General features: G+C 43.8%; 21 non-coding genes across 21 annotated transcripts; all 21 read right to left on the reverse strand.

The window, feature by feature from the left end:
• Positions 1-173: 173 nt before the first annotated feature.
• Positions 174-246, reverse strand: TRNAF-GAA (transfer RNA phenylalanine (anticodon GAA)). The gene has a single exon. It is a non-coding gene; the product is annotated as a tRNA-Phe (tRNA).
• A 949-nt stretch (positions 247-1,195) lies between these two features.
• On the reverse strand, positions 1,196-1,268 carry TRNAF-GAA (transfer RNA phenylalanine (anticodon GAA)). Its single transcript has one exon. It is a non-coding gene; the product is annotated as a tRNA-Phe (tRNA).
• A 942-nt stretch (positions 1,269-2,210) lies between these two features.
• Positions 2,211-2,283, reverse strand: TRNAF-GAA (transfer RNA phenylalanine (anticodon GAA)). Its single transcript has one exon. It is a non-coding gene; the product is annotated as a tRNA-Phe (tRNA).
• Positions 2,284-3,232: 949 nt separating this feature from the next.
• On the reverse strand, positions 3,233-3,305 carry TRNAF-GAA (transfer RNA phenylalanine (anticodon GAA)). The gene has a single exon. It is a non-coding gene; the product is annotated as a tRNA-Phe (tRNA).
• Positions 3,306-4,254: 949 nt separating this feature from the next.
• Positions 4,255-4,327, reverse strand: TRNAF-GAA (transfer RNA phenylalanine (anticodon GAA)). The gene has a single exon. It is a non-coding gene; the product is annotated as a tRNA-Phe (tRNA).
• A 619-nt stretch (positions 4,328-4,946) lies between these two features.
• On the reverse strand, positions 4,947-5,019 carry TRNAF-GAA (transfer RNA phenylalanine (anticodon GAA)). The gene has a single exon. It is a non-coding gene; the product is annotated as a tRNA-Phe (tRNA).
• Positions 5,020-5,980: 961 nt separating this feature from the next.
• Positions 5,981-6,053, reverse strand: TRNAF-GAA (transfer RNA phenylalanine (anticodon GAA)). Its single transcript has one exon. It is a non-coding gene; the product is annotated as a tRNA-Phe (tRNA).
• Positions 6,054-6,322: 269 nt separating this feature from the next.
• On the reverse strand, positions 6,323-6,395 carry TRNAF-GAA (transfer RNA phenylalanine (anticodon GAA)). The gene has a single exon. It is a non-coding gene; the product is annotated as a tRNA-Phe (tRNA).
• Positions 6,396-8,050: 1,655 nt separating this feature from the next.
• Positions 8,051-8,123, reverse strand: TRNAF-GAA (transfer RNA phenylalanine (anticodon GAA)). The gene has a single exon. It is a non-coding gene; the product is annotated as a tRNA-Phe (tRNA).
• Positions 8,124-10,118: 1,995 nt separating this feature from the next.
• Positions 10,119-10,191, reverse strand: TRNAF-GAA (transfer RNA phenylalanine (anticodon GAA)). The gene has a single exon. It is a non-coding gene; the product is annotated as a tRNA-Phe (tRNA).
• A 962-nt stretch (positions 10,192-11,153) lies between these two features.
• TRNAF-GAA (transfer RNA phenylalanine (anticodon GAA)) lies at positions 11,154-11,226 on the reverse strand. The gene has a single exon. It is a non-coding gene; the product is annotated as a tRNA-Phe (tRNA).
• Positions 11,227-12,188: 962 nt separating this feature from the next.
• On the reverse strand, positions 12,189-12,261 carry TRNAF-GAA (transfer RNA phenylalanine (anticodon GAA)). The gene has a single exon. It is a non-coding gene; the product is annotated as a tRNA-Phe (tRNA).
• Positions 12,262-12,530: 269 nt separating this feature from the next.
• Positions 12,531-12,603, reverse strand: TRNAF-GAA (transfer RNA phenylalanine (anticodon GAA)). Its single transcript has one exon. It is a non-coding gene; the product is annotated as a tRNA-Phe (tRNA).
• A 619-nt stretch (positions 12,604-13,222) lies between these two features.
• Positions 13,223-13,295, reverse strand: TRNAF-GAA (transfer RNA phenylalanine (anticodon GAA)). The gene has a single exon. It is a non-coding gene; the product is annotated as a tRNA-Phe (tRNA).
• A 961-nt stretch (positions 13,296-14,256) lies between these two features.
• Positions 14,257-14,329, reverse strand: TRNAF-GAA (transfer RNA phenylalanine (anticodon GAA)). The gene has a single exon. It is a non-coding gene; the product is annotated as a tRNA-Phe (tRNA).
• A 269-nt stretch (positions 14,330-14,598) lies between these two features.
• On the reverse strand, positions 14,599-14,671 carry TRNAF-GAA (transfer RNA phenylalanine (anticodon GAA)). Its single transcript has one exon. It is a non-coding gene; the product is annotated as a tRNA-Phe (tRNA).
• A 619-nt stretch (positions 14,672-15,290) lies between these two features.
• On the reverse strand, positions 15,291-15,363 carry TRNAF-GAA (transfer RNA phenylalanine (anticodon GAA)). The gene has a single exon. It is a non-coding gene; the product is annotated as a tRNA-Phe (tRNA).
• Positions 15,364-16,324: 961 nt separating this feature from the next.
• On the reverse strand, positions 16,325-16,397 carry TRNAF-GAA (transfer RNA phenylalanine (anticodon GAA)). Its single transcript has one exon. It is a non-coding gene; the product is annotated as a tRNA-Phe (tRNA).
• Positions 16,398-16,673: 276 nt separating this feature from the next.
• TRNAF-GAA (transfer RNA phenylalanine (anticodon GAA)) lies at positions 16,674-16,746 on the reverse strand. The gene has a single exon. It is a non-coding gene; the product is annotated as a tRNA-Phe (tRNA).
• A 619-nt stretch (positions 16,747-17,365) lies between these two features.
• On the reverse strand, positions 17,366-17,438 carry TRNAF-GAA (transfer RNA phenylalanine (anticodon GAA)). The gene has a single exon. It is a non-coding gene; the product is annotated as a tRNA-Phe (tRNA).
• Positions 17,439-17,707: 269 nt separating this feature from the next.
• Positions 17,708-17,780, reverse strand: TRNAF-GAA (transfer RNA phenylalanine (anticodon GAA)). Its single transcript has one exon. It is a non-coding gene; the product is annotated as a tRNA-Phe (tRNA).
• Positions 17,781-18,533: the final 753 nt, after the last annotated feature.

Below are 18,533 nucleotides of genomic sequence, written 5' to 3' on the forward strand. Positions count from 1 at the left end.
CGGAAAGGAAAACTGGCAGCAAGATACTTTACTTTGTTCCAGGTGAAACTAAGCAACCACCCTGTTAGGACAACAGGCACATGAGAAGCGAAAGAATCAAACACGCACTGGCCTAATTCATGGGAAAGTCATATAATCAAAGGTAGGGTTATCCCTGTTCAGGATACAACAATTGCCGAAACCCGGGATCGAACCAGGGACCTTTAGATCTTCAGTCTAACGCTCTCCCAACTGAGCTATTTCGGCACTTTAGAAAGCGTTTGTCCAGGAGACACGTGGCACCGTGCGTCGACTCGAAGGGGTCATTGAGCCCTTAAAGGAGGTTTATAGTCACAGCATCCACTTTTATTTGATAACATCAGCATTGTACCCACAGTAAAAACAATAGTTATTTTTGACAAGCTCGGTTCAAAAATCTCCTTTCATGTTGTGATTGATGCCTGTCTGCTGGCCATCTATTTCCACAACTTCCTAGATTTCCAGCATAGTTTTCAGTTTCTCCCCTGATTTTTACTTTCCGTTTCTAAGGACTACACATCAAAAAAGTCATTTTTCTTTCAAATGCGGCTAGGTCTTGTTCCCACGGCTTTCATTGGTATATTGCAGGTGAAAATGAAACATGCTGGACTTTTCTTCCCAAGGCTCTGCAGAACTATGCGTTGGTGTACAAATGTCCTATGAAGAAGAAGGGATATTTTGACTTGTCCTTGCACATTGGCTGAGAAAAGCATAAACTGCGGGATGTTGCACAATTGCGTTTCTGCTGAGCCCCAGACCTTAGTCTGCTCTAAACAACTTTCTCAAACTCCTGCTTGGTCTTCCTTTTCTTGTCAGAAAGCGGTACACCAAAAGGAGCATGTACAGTTGCCGAAACCCGGGACCTTTAGATCTTCATTCTAACGCTCTCCCAACTGAGCTATTTCGGCCTTTTCTGCCTAACCTTGATGACAATTCTGGGGTACCATGTGCTGGTGTGAAGGAATGACAATGACGAGTGACATTTTTATGTCTATGCATTTAGCCGGAAAGGAAAACAGGCAGCAAGATACTTTACTTTGTTCCAGGTGAAACTAAGCAACCACCCTGTTAGGACAACAGGCACATGAGAAGCGAAAGAATCAAACACGCACTGGCCTTATTCATGGGAAAGTCATATAATCAAAGGTAGGGTTATCCCTGTTCAGGATACAACAATTGCCGAAACCCGGGATCGAACCAGGGACCTTTAGATCTTCAGTCTAACGCTCTCCCAACTGAGCTATTTCGGCACTTTAGAAAGTGTTTGTCCAGGAGACACGTGGCACCGTGCGTCGACTCGAAGGGGTCATTGAGCCCTTAAAGGAGGTTTATAGTCACAGCATCCACTTTTATTTGATAACATCAGCATTGTACCCACAGTAAAAACAATAGTTATTTTTGACAAGCTCGGTTCAAAAATCTCCTTTCATGTTGTGATTGATGCCTGTCTGCTGGCCATCTATTTCCACAACTTCCTAGATTTCCAGCATAGTTTTCAGTTTCTCCCCTGATTTTTACTTTCCGTTTCTAAGGACTACACATCAAAAAAGTCATTTTTCTTTCAAATGCGGCTAGGTCTTGTTCCCACGGCTTTCATTGGTATATTGCAGGTGAAAATGAAACATGCTGGACTTTTCTTCCCAAGGCTCTGCAGAACTATGCGTTGGTGTACAAATGTCCTATGAAGAAGAAGGGATATTTTGACTTGTCCTTGCACATTGGCTGAGAAAAGCATAAACTGTTGCACAATTGCGTTTCTGCTGAGCCCCAGACCTTAGTCTGCTCTAAACAACTTTCTCAAACTCCTGCTTGGTCTTCCTTTTCTTGTCAGAAAGCGGTACACCAAAAGGAGCATGTACAGTTGCCGAAACCCGGGACCTTTAGATCTTCATTCTAACGCTCTCCCAACTGAGCTATTTCGGCCTTTTCTGCCTAACCTTGATGACAATTCTGGGGTACCAGGTGCTGGTGTGAAGGAATGACAATGACGAGTGACATTTTTATGTCTATGCATTTAGCCGGAAAGGAAAACAGGCAGCAAGATACTTTACTTTGTTCCAGGTGAAACTAAGCAACCACCCTGTTAGGACAACAGGCACATGAGAAGCGAAAGAATCAAACACGCACTGGCCTTATTCATGGGAAAGTCATATAATCAAAGGTAGGGTTATCCCTGTTCAGGATACAACAATTGCCGAAACCCGGGATCGAACCAGGGACCTTTAGATCTTCAGTCTAACGCTCTCCCAACTGAGCTATTTCGGCACTTTAGAAAGTGTTTGTCCAGGAGACACGTGGCACCGTGCGTCGACTCGAAGGGGTCATTGAGCCCTTAAAGGAGGTTTATAGTCACAGCATCCACTTTTATTTGATAACATCAGCATTGTACCCACAGTAAAAACAATAGTTATTTTTGACAAGCTCGGTTCAAAAATCTCCTTTCATGTTGTGATTGATGCCTGTCTGCTGGCCATCTATTTCCACAACTTCCTAGATTTCCAGCATAGTTTTCAGTTTCTCCCCTGATTTTTACTTTCCGTTTCTAAGGACTACACATCAAAAAAGTCATTTTTCTTTCAAATGCGGCTAGGTCTTGTTCCCACGGCTTTCATTGGTATATTGCAGGTGAAAATGAAACATGCTGGACTTTTCTTCCCAAGGCTCTGCAGAACTATGCGTTGGTGTACAAATGTCCTATGAAGAAGAAGGGATATTTTGACTTGTCCTTGCACATTGGCTGAGAAAAGCATAAACTGCGGGATGTTGCACAATTGCGTTTCTGCTGAGCCCCAGACCTTAGTCTGCTCTAAACAACTTTCTCAAACTCCTGCTTGGTCTTCCTTTTCTTGTCAGAAAGCGGTACACCAAAAAGAGCATGTACAGTTGCCGAAACCCGGGACCTTTAGATCTTCATTCTAACGCTCTCCCAACTGAGCTATTTCGGCCTTTTCTGCCTAACCTTGATGACAATTCTGGGGTACCATGTGCTGGTGTGAAGGAATGACAATGACGAGTGACATTTTTATGTCTATGCATTTAGCCGGAAAGGAAAACAGGCAGCAAGATACTTTACTTTGTTCCAGGTGAAACTAAGCAACCACCCTGTTAGGACAACAGGCACATGAGAAGCGAAAGAATCAAACACGCACTGGCCTAATTCATGGGAAAGTCATATAATCAAAGGTAGGGTTATCCCTGTTCAGGATACAACAATTGCCGAAACCCGGGATCGAACCAGGGACCTTTAGATCTTCAGTCTAACGCTCTCCCAACTGAGCTATTTCGGCACTTTAGAAAGCGTTTGTCCAGGAGACACGTGGCACCGTGCGTCGACTCGAAGGGGTCATTGAGCCCTTAAAGGAGGTTTATAGTCACAGCATCCACTTTTATTTGATAACATCAGCATTGTACCCACAGTAAAAACAATAGTTATTTTTGACAAACTCGGTTCAAAAATCTCCTTTCATGTTGTGATTGATGCCTGTCTGCTGGCCATCTATTTCCACAACTTCCTAGATTTCCAGCATAGTTTTCAGTTTCTCCCCTGATTTTTACTTTCCGTTTCTAAGGACTACACATCAAAAAAGTCATTTTTCTTTCAAATGCGGCTAGGTCTTGTTCCCACCGCTTTCATTGGTATATTGCAGGTGAAAATGAAACATGCTGGACTTTTCTTCCCAAGGCTCTGCAGAACTATGCGTTGGTGTACAAATGTCCTATGAAGAAGAAGGGATATTTTGACTTGTCCTTGCACATTGGCTGAGAAAAGCATAAACTGCGGGATGTTGCACAATTGCGTTTCTGCTGAGCCCCAGACCTTAGTCTGCTCTAAACAACTTTCTCAAACTCCTGCTTGGTCTTCCTTTTCTTGTCAGAAAGCGGTACACCAAAAGGAGCATGTACAGTTGCCGAAACCCGGGACCTTTAGATCTTCATTCTAACGCTCTCCCAACTGAGCTATTTCGGCCTTTTCTGCCTAACCTTGATGACAATTCTGGGGTACCATGTGCTGGTGTGAAGGAATGACAATGACGAGTGACATTTTTATGTCTATGCATTTAGCCGGAAAGGAAAACAGGCAGCAAGATACTTTACTTTGTTCCAGGTGAAACTAAGCAACCAGCCTGTTAGGACAACAGGCACATGAGAAGCGAAAGAATCAAACACGCACTGGCCTTATTCATGGGAAAGTCATATAATCAAAGGTAGGGTTATCCCTGTTCAGGATACAACAATTGCCGAAACCCGGGATCGAACCAGGGACCTTTAGATCTTCAGTCTAACGCTCTCCCAACTGAGCTATTTCGGCACTTTAGAAAGCGTTTGTCCAGGAGACACGTGGCACCGTGCGTCGACTCGAAGGGGTCATTGAGCCCTTAAAGGAGGTTTATAGTCACAGCATCCACTTTTATTTGATAACATCAGCATTGTACCCACAGTAAAAACAATAGTTATTTTTGACAAACTCGGTTCAAAAATCTCCTTTCATGTTGTGATTGATGCCTGTCTGCTGGCCATCTATTTCCACAACTTCCTAGATTTCCAGCATAGTTTTCAGTTTCTCCCCTGATTTTTACTTTCCGTTTCTAAGGACTACACATCAAAAAAGTCATTTTTCTTTCAAATGCGGCTAGGTCTTGTTCCCACGGCTTTCATTGGTATATTGCAGGTGAAAATGAAACATGCTGGACTTTTCTTCCCAAGGCTCTGCAGAACTATGCGTTGGTGTACAAATGTCCTATGAAGAAGAAGGGATATTTTGACTTGTCCTTGCACATTGGCTGAGAAAAGCATAAACTGCGGGATGTTGCACAATTGCGTTTCTGCTGAGCCCCAGACCTTAGTCTGCTCTAAACAACTTTCTCAAACTCCTGCTTGGTCTTCCTTTTCTTGTCAGAAAGCGGTACACCAAAAGGAGCAGGTACAGTTGCCGAAACCCGGGATCGAACCAGGGACCTTTAGATCTTCAGTCTAACGCTCTCCCAACTGAGCTATTTCGGCCTTTTCTGCCTAACCTTGATGACAATTCTGGGGTACCATGTGCTGGTGTGAAGGAATGACAATGACGAGTGACATTTTTATGTCTATGCATTTAGCTGGAAAGGAAAACAGGCAGCAAGATACTTTACTTTGTTCCAGGTGAAACTAAACAACCACCCTGTTAGGGCAACAGGCACATGAGAAGCGAAAGAATCAAAAACGCACTGGCCTAATTCATGGGTTAGTCATATAATCAAAGGTAGGGTAATCCCTGTTCAGGATACAACAATTGCCGAAACCCAGGATCGAACCAGGGACCTTTAGATCTTCAGTCTAACGCTCTCCCAACTGAGCTATTTCGGCACTTTAGAAAGCGTTTGTCCAGGAGACACGTGGCACCGTGCGTCGACTCGAAGGGGTCATTGAGCCCTTAAAGGAGGTTTATAGTCACAGCATCCACTTTTATTTGATAACATCAGCATTGTACCCACAGTAAAAACAATAGTTATTTTTGACAAGCTCGGTTCAAAAATCTCCTTTCATGTTGTGATTGATGCCTGTCTGCTGGCCATCTATTTCCACAACTTCCTAGATTTCCAGCATAGTTTTCAGTTTCTCCCCTGATTTTTACTTTCCGTTTCTAAGGACTACACATCAAAAAAGTCATTTTTCTTTCAAATGCGGCTAGGTCTTGTTCCCACGGCTTTCATTGGTATATTGCAGGTGAAAATGAAACATGCTGGACTTTTCTTCCCAAGGCTCTGCAGAACTATGCGTTGGTGTACAAATGTCCTATGAAGAAGAAGGGATATTTTGACTTGTCCTTGCACATTGGCTGAGAAAAGCATAAACTGCGGGATGTTGCACAATTGCGTTTCTGCTGAGCCCCAGACCTTAGTCTGCTCTAAACAACTTTCTCAAACTCCTGCTTGGTCTTCCTTTTCTTGTCAGAAAGCGGTACACCAAAAGGAGCAGGTACAGTTGCCGAAACCCGGGATCGAACCAGGGACCTTTAGATCTTCAGTCTAACGCTCTCCCAACTGAGCTATTTCGGCCTTTTCTGCCTAACCTTGATGACAATTCTGGGGTACCATGTGCTGGTGTGAAGGAATGACAATGACGAGTGACATTTTTATGTCTATGCATTTAGCCGGAAAGGAAAACAGGCAGCAAGATACTTTATTTTGTTCCAGGTGAAACTAAGCAACCACCCTGTTAGGGCAACAGGCACATGAGAAGCGAAAGAATCAAACACGCACTGGCCTAATTCATGGGAAAGTCATATAATCAAAGGTAGGGTAATCCCTGTTCAGGATACAACAATTGCCGAAACCCGGGATCGAACCAGGGACCTTTAGATCTTCAGTCTAACGCTCTCCCAACTGAGCTATTTCGGCACTTTAGAAAGCGTTTGTCCAGGAGACACGTGGCACCGTGCGTCGACTCGAAGGGGTCATTGAGCCCTTAAAGGAGGTCTATAGTCACAGCATCCACTTTTATTTGATAACATCAGCATTGTACCCACAGTAAAAACAATAGTTATTTTTGACAAGCTCGGATTAAAAAATCTCCTTTCATGTTGTGATTGATGCCTGTCTGCTGGCCATCTATTTCCACAACTTCCTAGATTTCCAGCATAGTTTTCAGTTTCTCCCCTGATTTTTACTTTCCGTTTCTAAGGACTACACATCAAAAAAGTCATTTTTCTTTCAAATGCGGCTAGGTCTTGTTCCCACGGCTTTCATTGGTATATTGCAGGTGAAAATGAAACATGCTGGACTTTTCTTCCCAAGGCTCTGCAGAACTATGCGTTGGTGTACAAATGTCCTATGAAGAAGAAGGGATATTTTGACTTGTCCTTGCACATTGGCTGAGAAAAGCATAAACTGCGGGATGTTGCACAATTGCGTTTCTGCTGAGCCCCAGACCTTAGTCTGCTCTAAACAACTTTCTCAAACTCCTGCTTGGTCTTCCTTTTCTTGTCAGAAAGCGGTACACCAAAAGGAGCAGGTACAGTTGCCGAAACCCGGGATCGAACCAGGGACCTTTAGAGCTTCAGTCTAACGCTCTCCCAACTGAGCTATTTCGGCCTTTTCTGCCTAATCTTGATGACAATTCTGGGGTACCATGTGCTGGTGTGAAGGAATGACAATGACGAGTGACATTTTTATGTCTATGCATTTAGCCGGAAAGGAAAACAGGCAGCAAGATACTTTACTTTGTTCCAGGTGAAACTAAGCAACCACCCTGTTAGGGCAACAGGCACATGAGAAGCGAAAGAATCAAACACGCACTGGCCTAATTCATGGTAAAGTCATATAATCAAAGGTAGAGTTATCCCTGTTCAGAATACAACAATTGCACAAAACCATGGATCGAACCAGGGACCTTTAGATCTTCAGTCTAACGCTCTCCCAACTGAGCCATTTCGGCACTTTAGAAAGCGTTTGTCCAGGAGACACGTGGCACCGTGCGTCGACTCGAAGGGGTCATTGAGCCCTTAAAGGAGGTTTATAGTCACAGCATCCACTTTTATTTGATAACATCAGCATTGTACCCACAGTAAAAACAATAGTTATTTTTGACAAGCTCGGTTCAAAAATCTCCTTTCATGTTGTGATTGATGCCTGTCTGCTGGCCATCTATTTCCACAACTTCCTAGATTTCCAGCATAGTTTTCAGTTTCTCCCCTGATTTTTACTTTCCGTTTCTAAGGACTACACATCAAAAAAGTCATTTTTCTTTCAAATGCGGCTAGGTCTTGTTCCCACGGCTTTCATTGGTATATTGCAGGTGAAAATGAAACATGCTGGACTTTTCTTCCCAAGGCTCTGCAGAACTATGCGTTGGTGTACAAATGTCCTATGAAGAAGAAGGGATATTTTGACTTGTCCTTGCACATTGGCTGAGAAAAGCATAAACTGCGGGATGTTGCACAATTGCGTTTCTGCTGAGCCCCAGACCTTAGTCTGCTCTAAACAACTTTCTCAAACTCCTGCTTGGTCTTCCTTTTCTTGTCAGAAAGCGGTACACCAAAAGGAGCAGGTACAGTTGCCGAAACCCGGGATCGAACCAGGGACCTTTAGATCTTCAGTCTAACGCTCTCCCAACTGAGCTATTTCGGCCTTTTCTGCCTAACCTTGATGACAATTCTGGGGTACCATGTGCTGGTGTGAAGGAATGACAATGACGAGTGACATTTTTATGTCTATGCATTTAGCCGGAAAGGAAAACAGGCAGCAAGATACTTTACTTTGTTCCAGGTGAAACTAAACAACCACCCTGTTAGGGCAACAGGCACATGAGAAGCGAAAGAATCAAAAACGCACTTGCCTAATTCATGGGTTAGTCATATAATCAAAGGTAGGGTAATCCCTGTTCAGGATACAACAATTGCCGAAACCCAGGATCGAACCAGGGACCTTTAGATCTTCAGTCTAACGCTCTCCCAACTGAGCTATTTCGGCACTTTAGAAAGCGTTTGTCCAGGAGACACGTGGCACCGTGCGTCGACTCGAAGGGGTCATTGAGCCCTTAAAGGAGGTTTATAGTCACAGCATCCACTTTTATTTGATAACATCAGCATTGTACCCACAGTAAAAACAATAGTTATTTTTGACAAGCTCGGTTCAAAAATCTCCTTTCATGTTGTGATTGATGCCTGTCTGCTGGCCATCTATTTCCACAACTTCCTAGATTTCCAGCATAGTTTTCAGTTTCTCCCCTGATTTTTACTTTCCGTTTCTAAGGACTACACATCAAAAAAGTCATTTTTCTTTCAAATGCGGCTAGGTCTTGTTCCCACGACTTTCATTGGTATATTGCAGGTGAAAATGAAACATGCTGGACTTTTCTTCCCAAGGCTCTGCAGAACTATGCGTTGGTGTACAAATGTCCTATGAAGAAGAAGGGATATTTTGACTTGTCCTTGCACATTGGCTGAGAAAAGCATAAACTGCGGGATGTTGCACAATTGCGTTTCTGCTGAGCCCCAGACCTTAGTCTGCTCTAAACAACTTTCTCAAACTCCTGCTTGGTCTTCCTTTTCTTGTCAGAAAGCGGTACACCAAAAGGAGCAGGTACAGTTGCCGAAACCCGGGATCGAACCAGGGACCTTTAGATCTTCAGTCTAACACTCTCCCAACTGAGCTATTTCGGCCTTTTCTGCCTAACCTTGATGACAATTCTGGGGTACCATGTGCTGGTGTGAAGGAATGACAATGACGAGTGACATTTTTATGTCTATGCATTTAGCCGGAAAGGAAAACAGGCAGCAAGATACTTTATTTTGTTCCAGGTGAAACTAAGCAACCACCCTGTTAGGGCAACAGGCACATGAGAAGCGAAAGAATCAAACACGCACTGGCCTAATTCATGGGAAAGTCATATGATCAAAGGTAGGGTAATCCCTGTTCAGGATACAACAATTGCCGAAACCCAGGATCGAACCAGGGACCTTTAGATCTTCAGTCTAACGCTCTCCCAACTGAGCTATTTCGGCACTTTAGAAAGCGTTTGTCCAGGAGACACGTGGCACCGTGCGTCGACTCGAAGGGGTCATTGAGCCCTTAAAGGAGGTTTATAGTCACAGCATCCACTTTTATTTGATAACATCAGCATTGTACCCACAGTAAAAACAATAGTTATTTTTGACAAGCTCGGTTCAAAAATCTCCTTTCATGTTGTGATTGATGCCTGTCTGCTGGCCATCTATTTCCACAACTTCCTAGATTTCCAGCATAGTTTTCAGTTTCTCCCCTGATTTTTACTTTCCGTTTCTAAGGACTACACATCAAAAAAGTCATTTTTCTTTCAAATGCGGCTAGGTCTTGTTCCCACGGCTTTCATTGGTATATTGCAGGTGAAAATGAAACATGCTGGACTTTTCTTCCCAAGGCTCTGCAGAACTATGCGTTGGTGTACAAATGTCCTATGAAGAAGAAGGGATATTTTGACTTGTCCTTGCACATTGGCTGAGAAAAGCATAAACTGCGGGATGTTGCACAATTGCGTTTCTGCTGAGCCCCAGACCTTAGTCTGCTCTAAACAACTTTCTCAAACTCCTGCTTGGTCTTCCTTTTCTTGTCAGAAAGCGGTACACCAAAAGGAGCAGGTACAGTTGCCGAAACCCGGGATCGAACCAGGGACCTTTAGATCTTCAGTCTAACGCTCTCCCAACTGAGCTATTTCGGCCTTTTCTGCCTAACCTTGATGACAATTCTGGGGTACCATGTGCTGGTGTGAAGGAATGACAATGACGAGTGACATTTTTATGTCTATGCATTTAGCCGGAAAGGAAAACAGGCAGCAAGATACTTTACTTTGTTCCAGGTGAAACTAAGCAACCACCCTGTTAGGGCAACAGGCACATGAGAAGCGAAAGAATCAAACACGCACTGGCCTAATTCATGGGAAAGTCATATAATCAAAGGTAGGGTAATCCCTGTTCAGGATACAACAATTGCCGAAACCCAGGATCGAACAAGGGACCTTTAGATCTTCAGTCTAACGCTCTCCCAACTGAGCTATTTCGGCACTTTAGAAAGCGTTTGTCCAGGAGACACGTGGCACCGTGCGTCGACTCGAAGGGGTCATTGAGCCCTTAACGGAGGTTTATAGTCACAACATCCACTTTTATTTGATAACATCAGCATTGTACCCACAGTAAAAACAATAGTTATTTTTGACAAGCTCGGATTAAACAATCTCCTTTCATGTTGTGATTGATGCCTGTCTGCTGGCCATCTATTTCCACAACTTCCTAGATTTCCAGCATAGTTTTCAGTTTCTCCCCTGATTTTTACTTTCCGTTTCTAAGGACTACACATCAAAAAAGTCATTTTTCTTTCAAATGCGGCTAGGTCTTGTTCCCACGGCTTTCATTGGTATATTGCAGGTGAAAATGAAACATGCTGGACTTTTCTTCCCAAGGCTCTGCAGAACTATGCGTTGGTGTACAAATGTCCTATGAAGAAGAAGGGATATTTTGACTTGTCCTTGCACATTGGCTGAGAAAAGCATAAACTGCGGGATGTTGCACAATTGCGTTTCTGCTGAGCCCCAGACCTTAGTCTGCTCTAAACAACTTTCTCAAACTCCTGCTTGGTCTTCCTTTTCTTGTCAGAAAGCGGTACACCAAAAGGAGCAGGTACAGTTGCCGAAACCCGGGATCGAACCAGGGACCTTTAGATCTTCAGTCTAACGCTCTCCCAACTGAGCTATTTCGGCCTTTTCTGCCTAATCTTGATGACAATTCTGGGGTACCATGTGCTGGTGTGAAGGAATGACAATGACGAGTGACATTTTTATGTCTATGCATTTAGCCGGAAAGGAAAACAGGCAGCAAGATACTTTACTTTGTTCCAGGTGAAACTAAGCAACCACCCTGTTAGGGCAACAGGCACATGAGAAGCGAAAGAATCAAACACGCACTGGCCTAATTCATGGTAAAGTCATATAATCAAAGGTAGAGTTATCCCTGTTCAGAATACAACAATTGCACGAAACCATGGATCGAACCAGGGACCTTTAGATCTTCAGTCTAACGCTCTCCCAACTGAGCAATTTCGGCACTTTAGAAAGCGTTTGTCCAGGAGACACGTGGCACCGTGCGTCGACTCGAAGGGGTCATTGAGCCCTTAAAGGAGGTTTATAGTCACAGCATCCACTTTTATTTGATAACATCAGCATTGTACCCACAGTAAAAACAATAGTTATTTTTGACAAGCTCGGTTCAAAAATCTCCTTTCATGTTGTGATTGATGCCTGTCTGCTGGCCATCTATTTCCACAACTTCCTAGATTTCCAGCATAGTTTTCAGTTTCTCCCCTGATTTTTACTTTCCGTTTCTAAGGACTACACATCAAAAAAGTCATTTTTCTTTCAAATGCGGCTAGGTCTTGTTCCCACGGCTTTCATTGGTATATTGCAGGTGAAAATGAAACATGCTGGACTTTTCTTCCCAAGGCTCTGCAGAACTATGCGTTGGTGTACAAATGTCCTATGAAGAAGAAGGGATATTTTGACTTGTCCTTGCACATTGGCTGAGAAAAGCATAAACTGCGGGATGTTGCACAATTGCGTTTCTGCTGAGCCCCAGACCTTAGTCTGCTCTAAACAACTTTCTCAAACTCCTGCTTGGTCTTCCTTTTCTTGTCAGAAAGCGGTACACCAAAAGGAGCAGGTACAGTTGCCGAAACCCGGGATCGAACCAGGGACCTTTAGATCTTCAGTCTAACGCTCTCCCAACTGAGCTATTTCGGCCTTTTCTGCCTAATCTTGATGACAATTCTGGGGTACCATGTGCTGGTGTGAAGGAATGACAATGACGAGTGACATTTTTATGTCTATGCATTTAGCCGGAAAGGAAAACAGGCAGCAAGATACTTTACTTTGTTCCAGGTGAAACTAAGCAACCACCCTGTTAGGGCAACAGGCACATGAGAAGCGAAAGAATCAAACACGCACTGGCCTAATTCATGGGAAAGTCATATAATCAAAGGTAGGGTAATCCCTGTTCAGGATACAACAATTGCCGAAACCCGGGATCGAACCAGGGACCTTTAGATCTTCAGTCTAACGCTCTCCCAACTGAGCTATTTCGGCACTTTAGAAAGCGTTTGTCCAGGAGACACGTGGCACCGTGCGTCGACTCGAAGGGGTCATTGAGCCCTTAAAGGAGGTTTATAGTCACAGCATCCACTTTTATTTGATAACATCAGCATTGTACCCACAGTAAAAACAATAGTTATTTTTGACAAGCTCGGTTCAAAAATCTCCTTTCATGTTGTGATTGATGCCTGTCTGCTGGCCATCTATTTCCACAACTTCCTAGATTTCCAGCATAGTTTTCAGTTTCTCCCCTGATTTTTACTTTCCGTTTCTAAGGACTACACATCAAAAAAGTCATTTTTCTTTCAAATGCGGCTAGGTCTTGTTCCCACGGCTTTCATTGGTATATTGCAGGTGAAAATGAAACATGCTGGACTTTTCTTCCCAAGGCTCTGCAGAACTATGCGTTGGTGTACAAATGTCCTATGAAGAAGAAGGGATATTTTGACTTGTCCTTGCACATTGGCTGAGAAAAGCATAAACTGCGGGATGTTGCACAATTGCGTTTCTGCTGAGCCCCAGACCTTAGTCTGCTCTAAACAACTTTCTCAAACTCCTGCTTGGTCTTCCTTTTCTTGTCAGAAAGCGGTACACCAAAAGGAGCAGGTACAGTTGCCGAAACCCGGGATCGAACCAGGGACCTTTAGATCTTCAGTCTAACGCTCTCCCAACTGAGCTATTTCGGCCTTTTCTGCCTAACCTTGACGACAATTCTGGGGTACCATGTGCTGGTGTGAAGGAATGACAATGACGAGTGACATTTTTATGTCTATGCATTTAGCCGGAAAGGAAAACAGGCAGCAAGATACTTTACTTTGTTCCAGGTGAAACTAAGCAACCACCCTGTTAGGGCAACAGGCACATGAGAAGCGAAAGAATCAAACATGCACTGGCCTAATTCATGGGAAAGTCATATAATCAAAGGTAGGGTAATCCCTGTTCAGGATACAACAATTGCCGAAACCCGGGATCGAACCAGGGACCTTTAGTTCTTCAGTCTAACGCTCTCCCAACTGAGCTATTTCAGCACTTTAGAAAGCATTTGTCCAGGAGACACGTGGCACCGTGCGTCGACTCGAAGGGGTCATTGAGCCCTTAAAGGAGGTTTATAGTCACAGCATCCACTTTTATTTGATAACATCAGCACTGTACCCACAGTAAAAACAATAGTTATTTTTGACAAGCTCGGTTCAAAAATCTCCTTTCATGTTGTGATTGATGCCTGTCTGCTGGCCATCTATTTCCACAACTTCCTAGATTTCCAGCATAGTTTTCAGTTTCTCCCCTGATTTTTACTTTCCGTTTCTAAGGACTACACATCAAAAAAGTCATTTTTCTTTCAAATGCGGCTAGGTCTTGTTCCCACGGCTTTCATTGGTATATTGCAGGTGAAAATGAAACATGCTGGACTTTTCTTCCCAAGGCTCTGCAGAACTATGCGTTGGTGTACAAATGTCCTATGAAGAAGAAGGGATATTTTGACTTGTCCTTGCACATTGGCTGAGAAAAGCATAAACTGCGGGATGTTGCACAATTGCGTTTCTGCTGAGCCCCAGACCTTAGTCTGCTCTAAACAACTTTCTCAAACTCCTGCTTGGTCTTCCTTTTCTTGTCAGAAAGCGGTACACCAAAAGGAGCAGGTACAGTTGCCGAAACCCGGGATCGAACCAGGGACCTTTAGATCTTCAGTCTAACGCTCTCCCAACTGAGCTATTTCGGCCTTTTCTGCCTAACCTTGATGACAATTCTGGGGTACCATGTGCTGGTGTGAAGGAATGACAATGACGAGCGACATTTTTATGTCTATGCATTTAGCCGGAAAGGAAAACAGGCAGCAAGATACTTTATTTTGTTCCAGGTGAAACTAAGCAACCACCCTGTTAGGGCAACAGGCACATGAGAAGCGAAAGAATCAAACACGCACTGGCCTAATTCATGGGAAAGTCATATAATCAAAGGTAGGGTAATCCCTGTTCAGGATACAACAATTGCCGAAACCCGGGATCGAACCAGGGACCTTTAGATCTTCAGTCTAACGCTCTCCCAACTGAGCTATTTCGGCACTTTAGAAAGTGCTTGTCCAGGAGACACGTGGCACCGTGCGTCGACTCGAAGGGGTCATTGAGCCCTTAAAGGAGGTTTATAGTCACAGCATCCACTTTTATTTGATAACATCAGCATTGTACCCACAGTAAAAACAATAGTTATTTTTGACAAGCTCGGTTCAAAAATCTCCTTTCATGTTGTGATTGATGCCTGTCTGCTGGCCATCTATTTCCACAACTTCCTAGATTTCCAGCATAGTTTTCAGTTTCTCCCCTGATTTTTACTTTCCGTTTCTAAGGACTACACATCAAAAAAGTCATTTTTCTTTCAAATGCGGCTAGGTCTTGTTCCCACGGCTTTCATTGGTATATTGCAGGTGAAAATGAAACATGCTGGACTTTTCTTCCCAAGGCTCTGCAGAACTATGCGTTGGTGTACAAATGTCCTATGAAGAAGAAGGGATATTTTGACTTGTCCTTGCACATTGGCTGAGAAAAGCATAAACTGCGGGATGTTGCACAATTGCGTTTCTGCTGAGCCCCAGACCTTAGTCTGCTCTAAACAACTTTCTCAAACTCCTGCTTGGTCTTCCTTTTCTTGTCAGAAAGCGGTACACCAAAAGGAGCAGGTACAGCTGCCGAAACCCGGGATCGAACCAGGGACCTTTAGATCTTCAGTCTAACGCTCTCCCAACTGAGCTATTTCGGCCTTTTCTGCCTAACCTTGATGACAATTCTGGGGTACCATGTGCTGGTGTGAAGGAATGACAATGACGAGTGACATTTTTATGTCTATGCATTTAGCCGGAAAGGAAAACAGGCAGCAAGATACTTTATTTTGTTCCAGGTGAAACTAAGCAACCACCCTGTTAGGGCAACAGGCACATGAGAAGCGAAAGAATCAAACACGCACTGGCCTAATTCATGGGAAAGTCATATAATCAAAGGTAGGGTAATCCCTGTTCAGGATACAACAATTGCCAAAACCCAGGATCGAACCAGGGACCTTTAGATCTTCAGTCTAACGCTCTCCCAACTGAGCTATTTCGGCACTTTAGAAAGTGCTTGTCCAGGAGACACGTGGCACCGTGCGTCGACTCGAAGGGGTCATTGAGCCCTTAAAGGAGGTTTATAGTCACAGCATCCACTTTTATTTGATAACATCAGCATTGTACCCACAGTAAAAACAATAGTTATTTTTGACAAGCTCGGTTCAAAAATCTCCTTTCATGTTGTGATTGATGCCTGTCTGCTGGCCATCTATTTCCACAACTTCCTAGATTTCCAGCATAGTTTTCAGTTTCTCCCCTGATTTTTACTTTCCGTTTCTAAGGACTACACATCAAAAAAGTCATTTTTCTTTCAAATGCGGCTAGGTCTTGTTCCCACGGCTTTCATTGGTATATTGCAGGTGAAAATGAAACATGCTGGACTTTTCTTCCCAAGGCTCTGCAGAACTATGCGTTGGTGTACAAATGTCCTATGAAGAAGAAGGGATATTTTGACTTGTCCTTGCACATTGGCTGAGAAAAGCATAAACTGCGGGATGTTGCACAATTGCGTTTCTGCTGAGCCCCAGACCTTAGTCTGCTCTAAACAACTTTCTCAAACTCCTGCTTGGTCTTCCTTTTCTTGTCAGAAAGCGGTACACCAAAAGGAGCAGGTACAGTTGCCGAAACCCGGGATCGAACCAGGGACCTTTAGATCTTCAGTCTAACGCTCTCCCAACTGAGCTATTTCGGCCTTTTCTGCCTAACCTTGATGACAATTCTGGGGTACCATGTGCTGGTGTGAAGGAATGACAATGACGAGTGACGAGTGACATTTTTATGTCTATGCATTTAGCCGGAAAGGAAAACAGGCAGCAAGATACTTTACTTTGTTCCAGGTGAAACTAAGCAACCACCCTGTTAGGGCAACAGGCACATGAGAAGCGAAAGAATCAAACATGCACTGGCCTAATTCATGGGAAAGTCATATAATCAAAGGTAGGGTAATCCCTGTTCAGGATACAACAATTGCCGAAACCCGGGATCGAACCAGGGACCTTTAGATCTTCAGTCTAACGCTCTCCCAACTGAGCTATTTCGGCACTTTAGAAAGCATTTGTCCAGGAGACACGTGGCACCGTGCGTCGACTCGAAGGGGTCATTGAGCCCTTAAAGGAGGTTTATAGTCACAGCATCCACTTTTATTTGATAACATCAGCATTGTACCCACAGTAAAAACAATAGTTATTTTTGACAAGCTCGGTTCAAAAATCTCCTTTCATGTTGTGATTGATGCCTGTCTGCTGGCCATCTATTTCCACAACTTCCTAGATTTCCAGCATAGTTTTCAGTTTCTCCCCTGATTTTTTCTTTCCGTTTCTAAGGACTACACATCAAAAAAGTCATTTTTCTTTCAAATGCGGCTAGGTCTTGTTCCCACGGCTTTCATTGGTATATTGCAGGTGAAAATGAAACATGCTGGACTTTTCTTCCCAAGGCTCTGCAGAACTATGCGTTGGTGTACAAATGTCCTATGAAGAAGAAGGGATATTTTGACTTGTCCTTGCACATTGGCTGAGAAAAGCATAAACTGCGGGATGTTGCACAATTGCGTTTCTGCTGAGCCCCAGACCTTAGTCTGCTCTAAACAACTTTCTCAAACTCCTGCTTGGTCTTCCTTTTCTTGTTAGAAAGCGGTACACCAAAAGGAGCAGGTACAGTTGCCGAAACCCGGGATCGAACCAGGGACCTTTAGATCTTCAGTCTAACGCTCTCCCAACTGAGCTATTTCGGCCTTTTCTGCCTAATCTTGATGACAATTCTGGGGTACCATGTGCTGGTGTGAAGGAATGACAATGACGAGTGACAATTTTATGTCTATGCATTTAGCCGGAAAGGAAAACAGGCAGCAAGATACTTTACTTTGTTCCAGGTGAAACTAAGCAACCACCCTGTTAGGGCAACAGGCACATGAGAAGCGAAAGAATCAAACACGCACTGGCCTAATTCATGGGAAAGTCATATAATCAAAGGTAGAGTTATCCCTGTTCAGGATACAACAATTGCCGAAACCCGGGATCGAACCAGGGACCTTTAGATCTTCAGTCTAACGCTCTCCCAACTGAGCTATTTCGGCACTTTAGAACGCGTTTGTCCAGGAGACACGTGGCACCGTGCGTCGACTCGAAGGGGTCATTGAGCCCTTAAAGGAGGTTTATAGTCACAGCATCCACTTTTATTTGATAACATCAGCATTGTACCCACAGTAAAAACAATCGTTATTTTTGACAAGCTCGGTTCAAAAATCTCCTTTCATGTTGTGATTGATGCCTGTCTGCTGGCCATCTATTTCCACAACTTCCTAGATTTCCAGCATAGTTTTCAGTTTCTCCCCTGATTTTTACTTTCCGTTTCTAAGGACTACACATCAAAAAAGTCATTTTTCTTTCAAATGCGGCTAGGTCTTGTTCCCACGGCTTTCATTGGTATATTGCAGGTGAAAATGAAACATGCTGGACTTTTCTTCCCAAGGCTCTGCAGAACTATGCGTTGGTGTACAAATGTCCTATGAAGAAGAAGGGATATTTTGACTTGTCCTTGCACATTGGCTGAGAAAAGCATAAACTGCGGGATGTTGCACAATTGCGTTTCTGCTGAGCCCCAGACCTTAGTCTGCTCTAAACAACTTTCTCAAACTCCTGCTTGGTCTTCCTTTTCTTGTCAGAAAGCGGTACACCAAAAGGAGCAGGTACAGTTGCCGTAACCCGGGATCGAACCAGGGACCTTTAAATCTTCAGTCTAACGCTCTCCCAACTGAGCTATTTCGGCCTTTTCTGCCTAATCTTGATGACAATTCTGGGGCTATTTCGGCACTTTAGAAAGCGTTTGT

Source organism: Lithobates pipiens, unplaced genomic scaffold (genome assembly GCF_037356315.1).
Source record: "Lithobates pipiens isolate NorthernLeopardFrog02 unplaced genomic scaffold, aLitPip1_a1.2 Scaffold_18, whole genome shotgun sequence".
Taxonomy (NCBI): domain Eukaryota; kingdom Metazoa; phylum Chordata; class Amphibia; order Anura; family Ranidae; genus Lithobates; species Lithobates pipiens.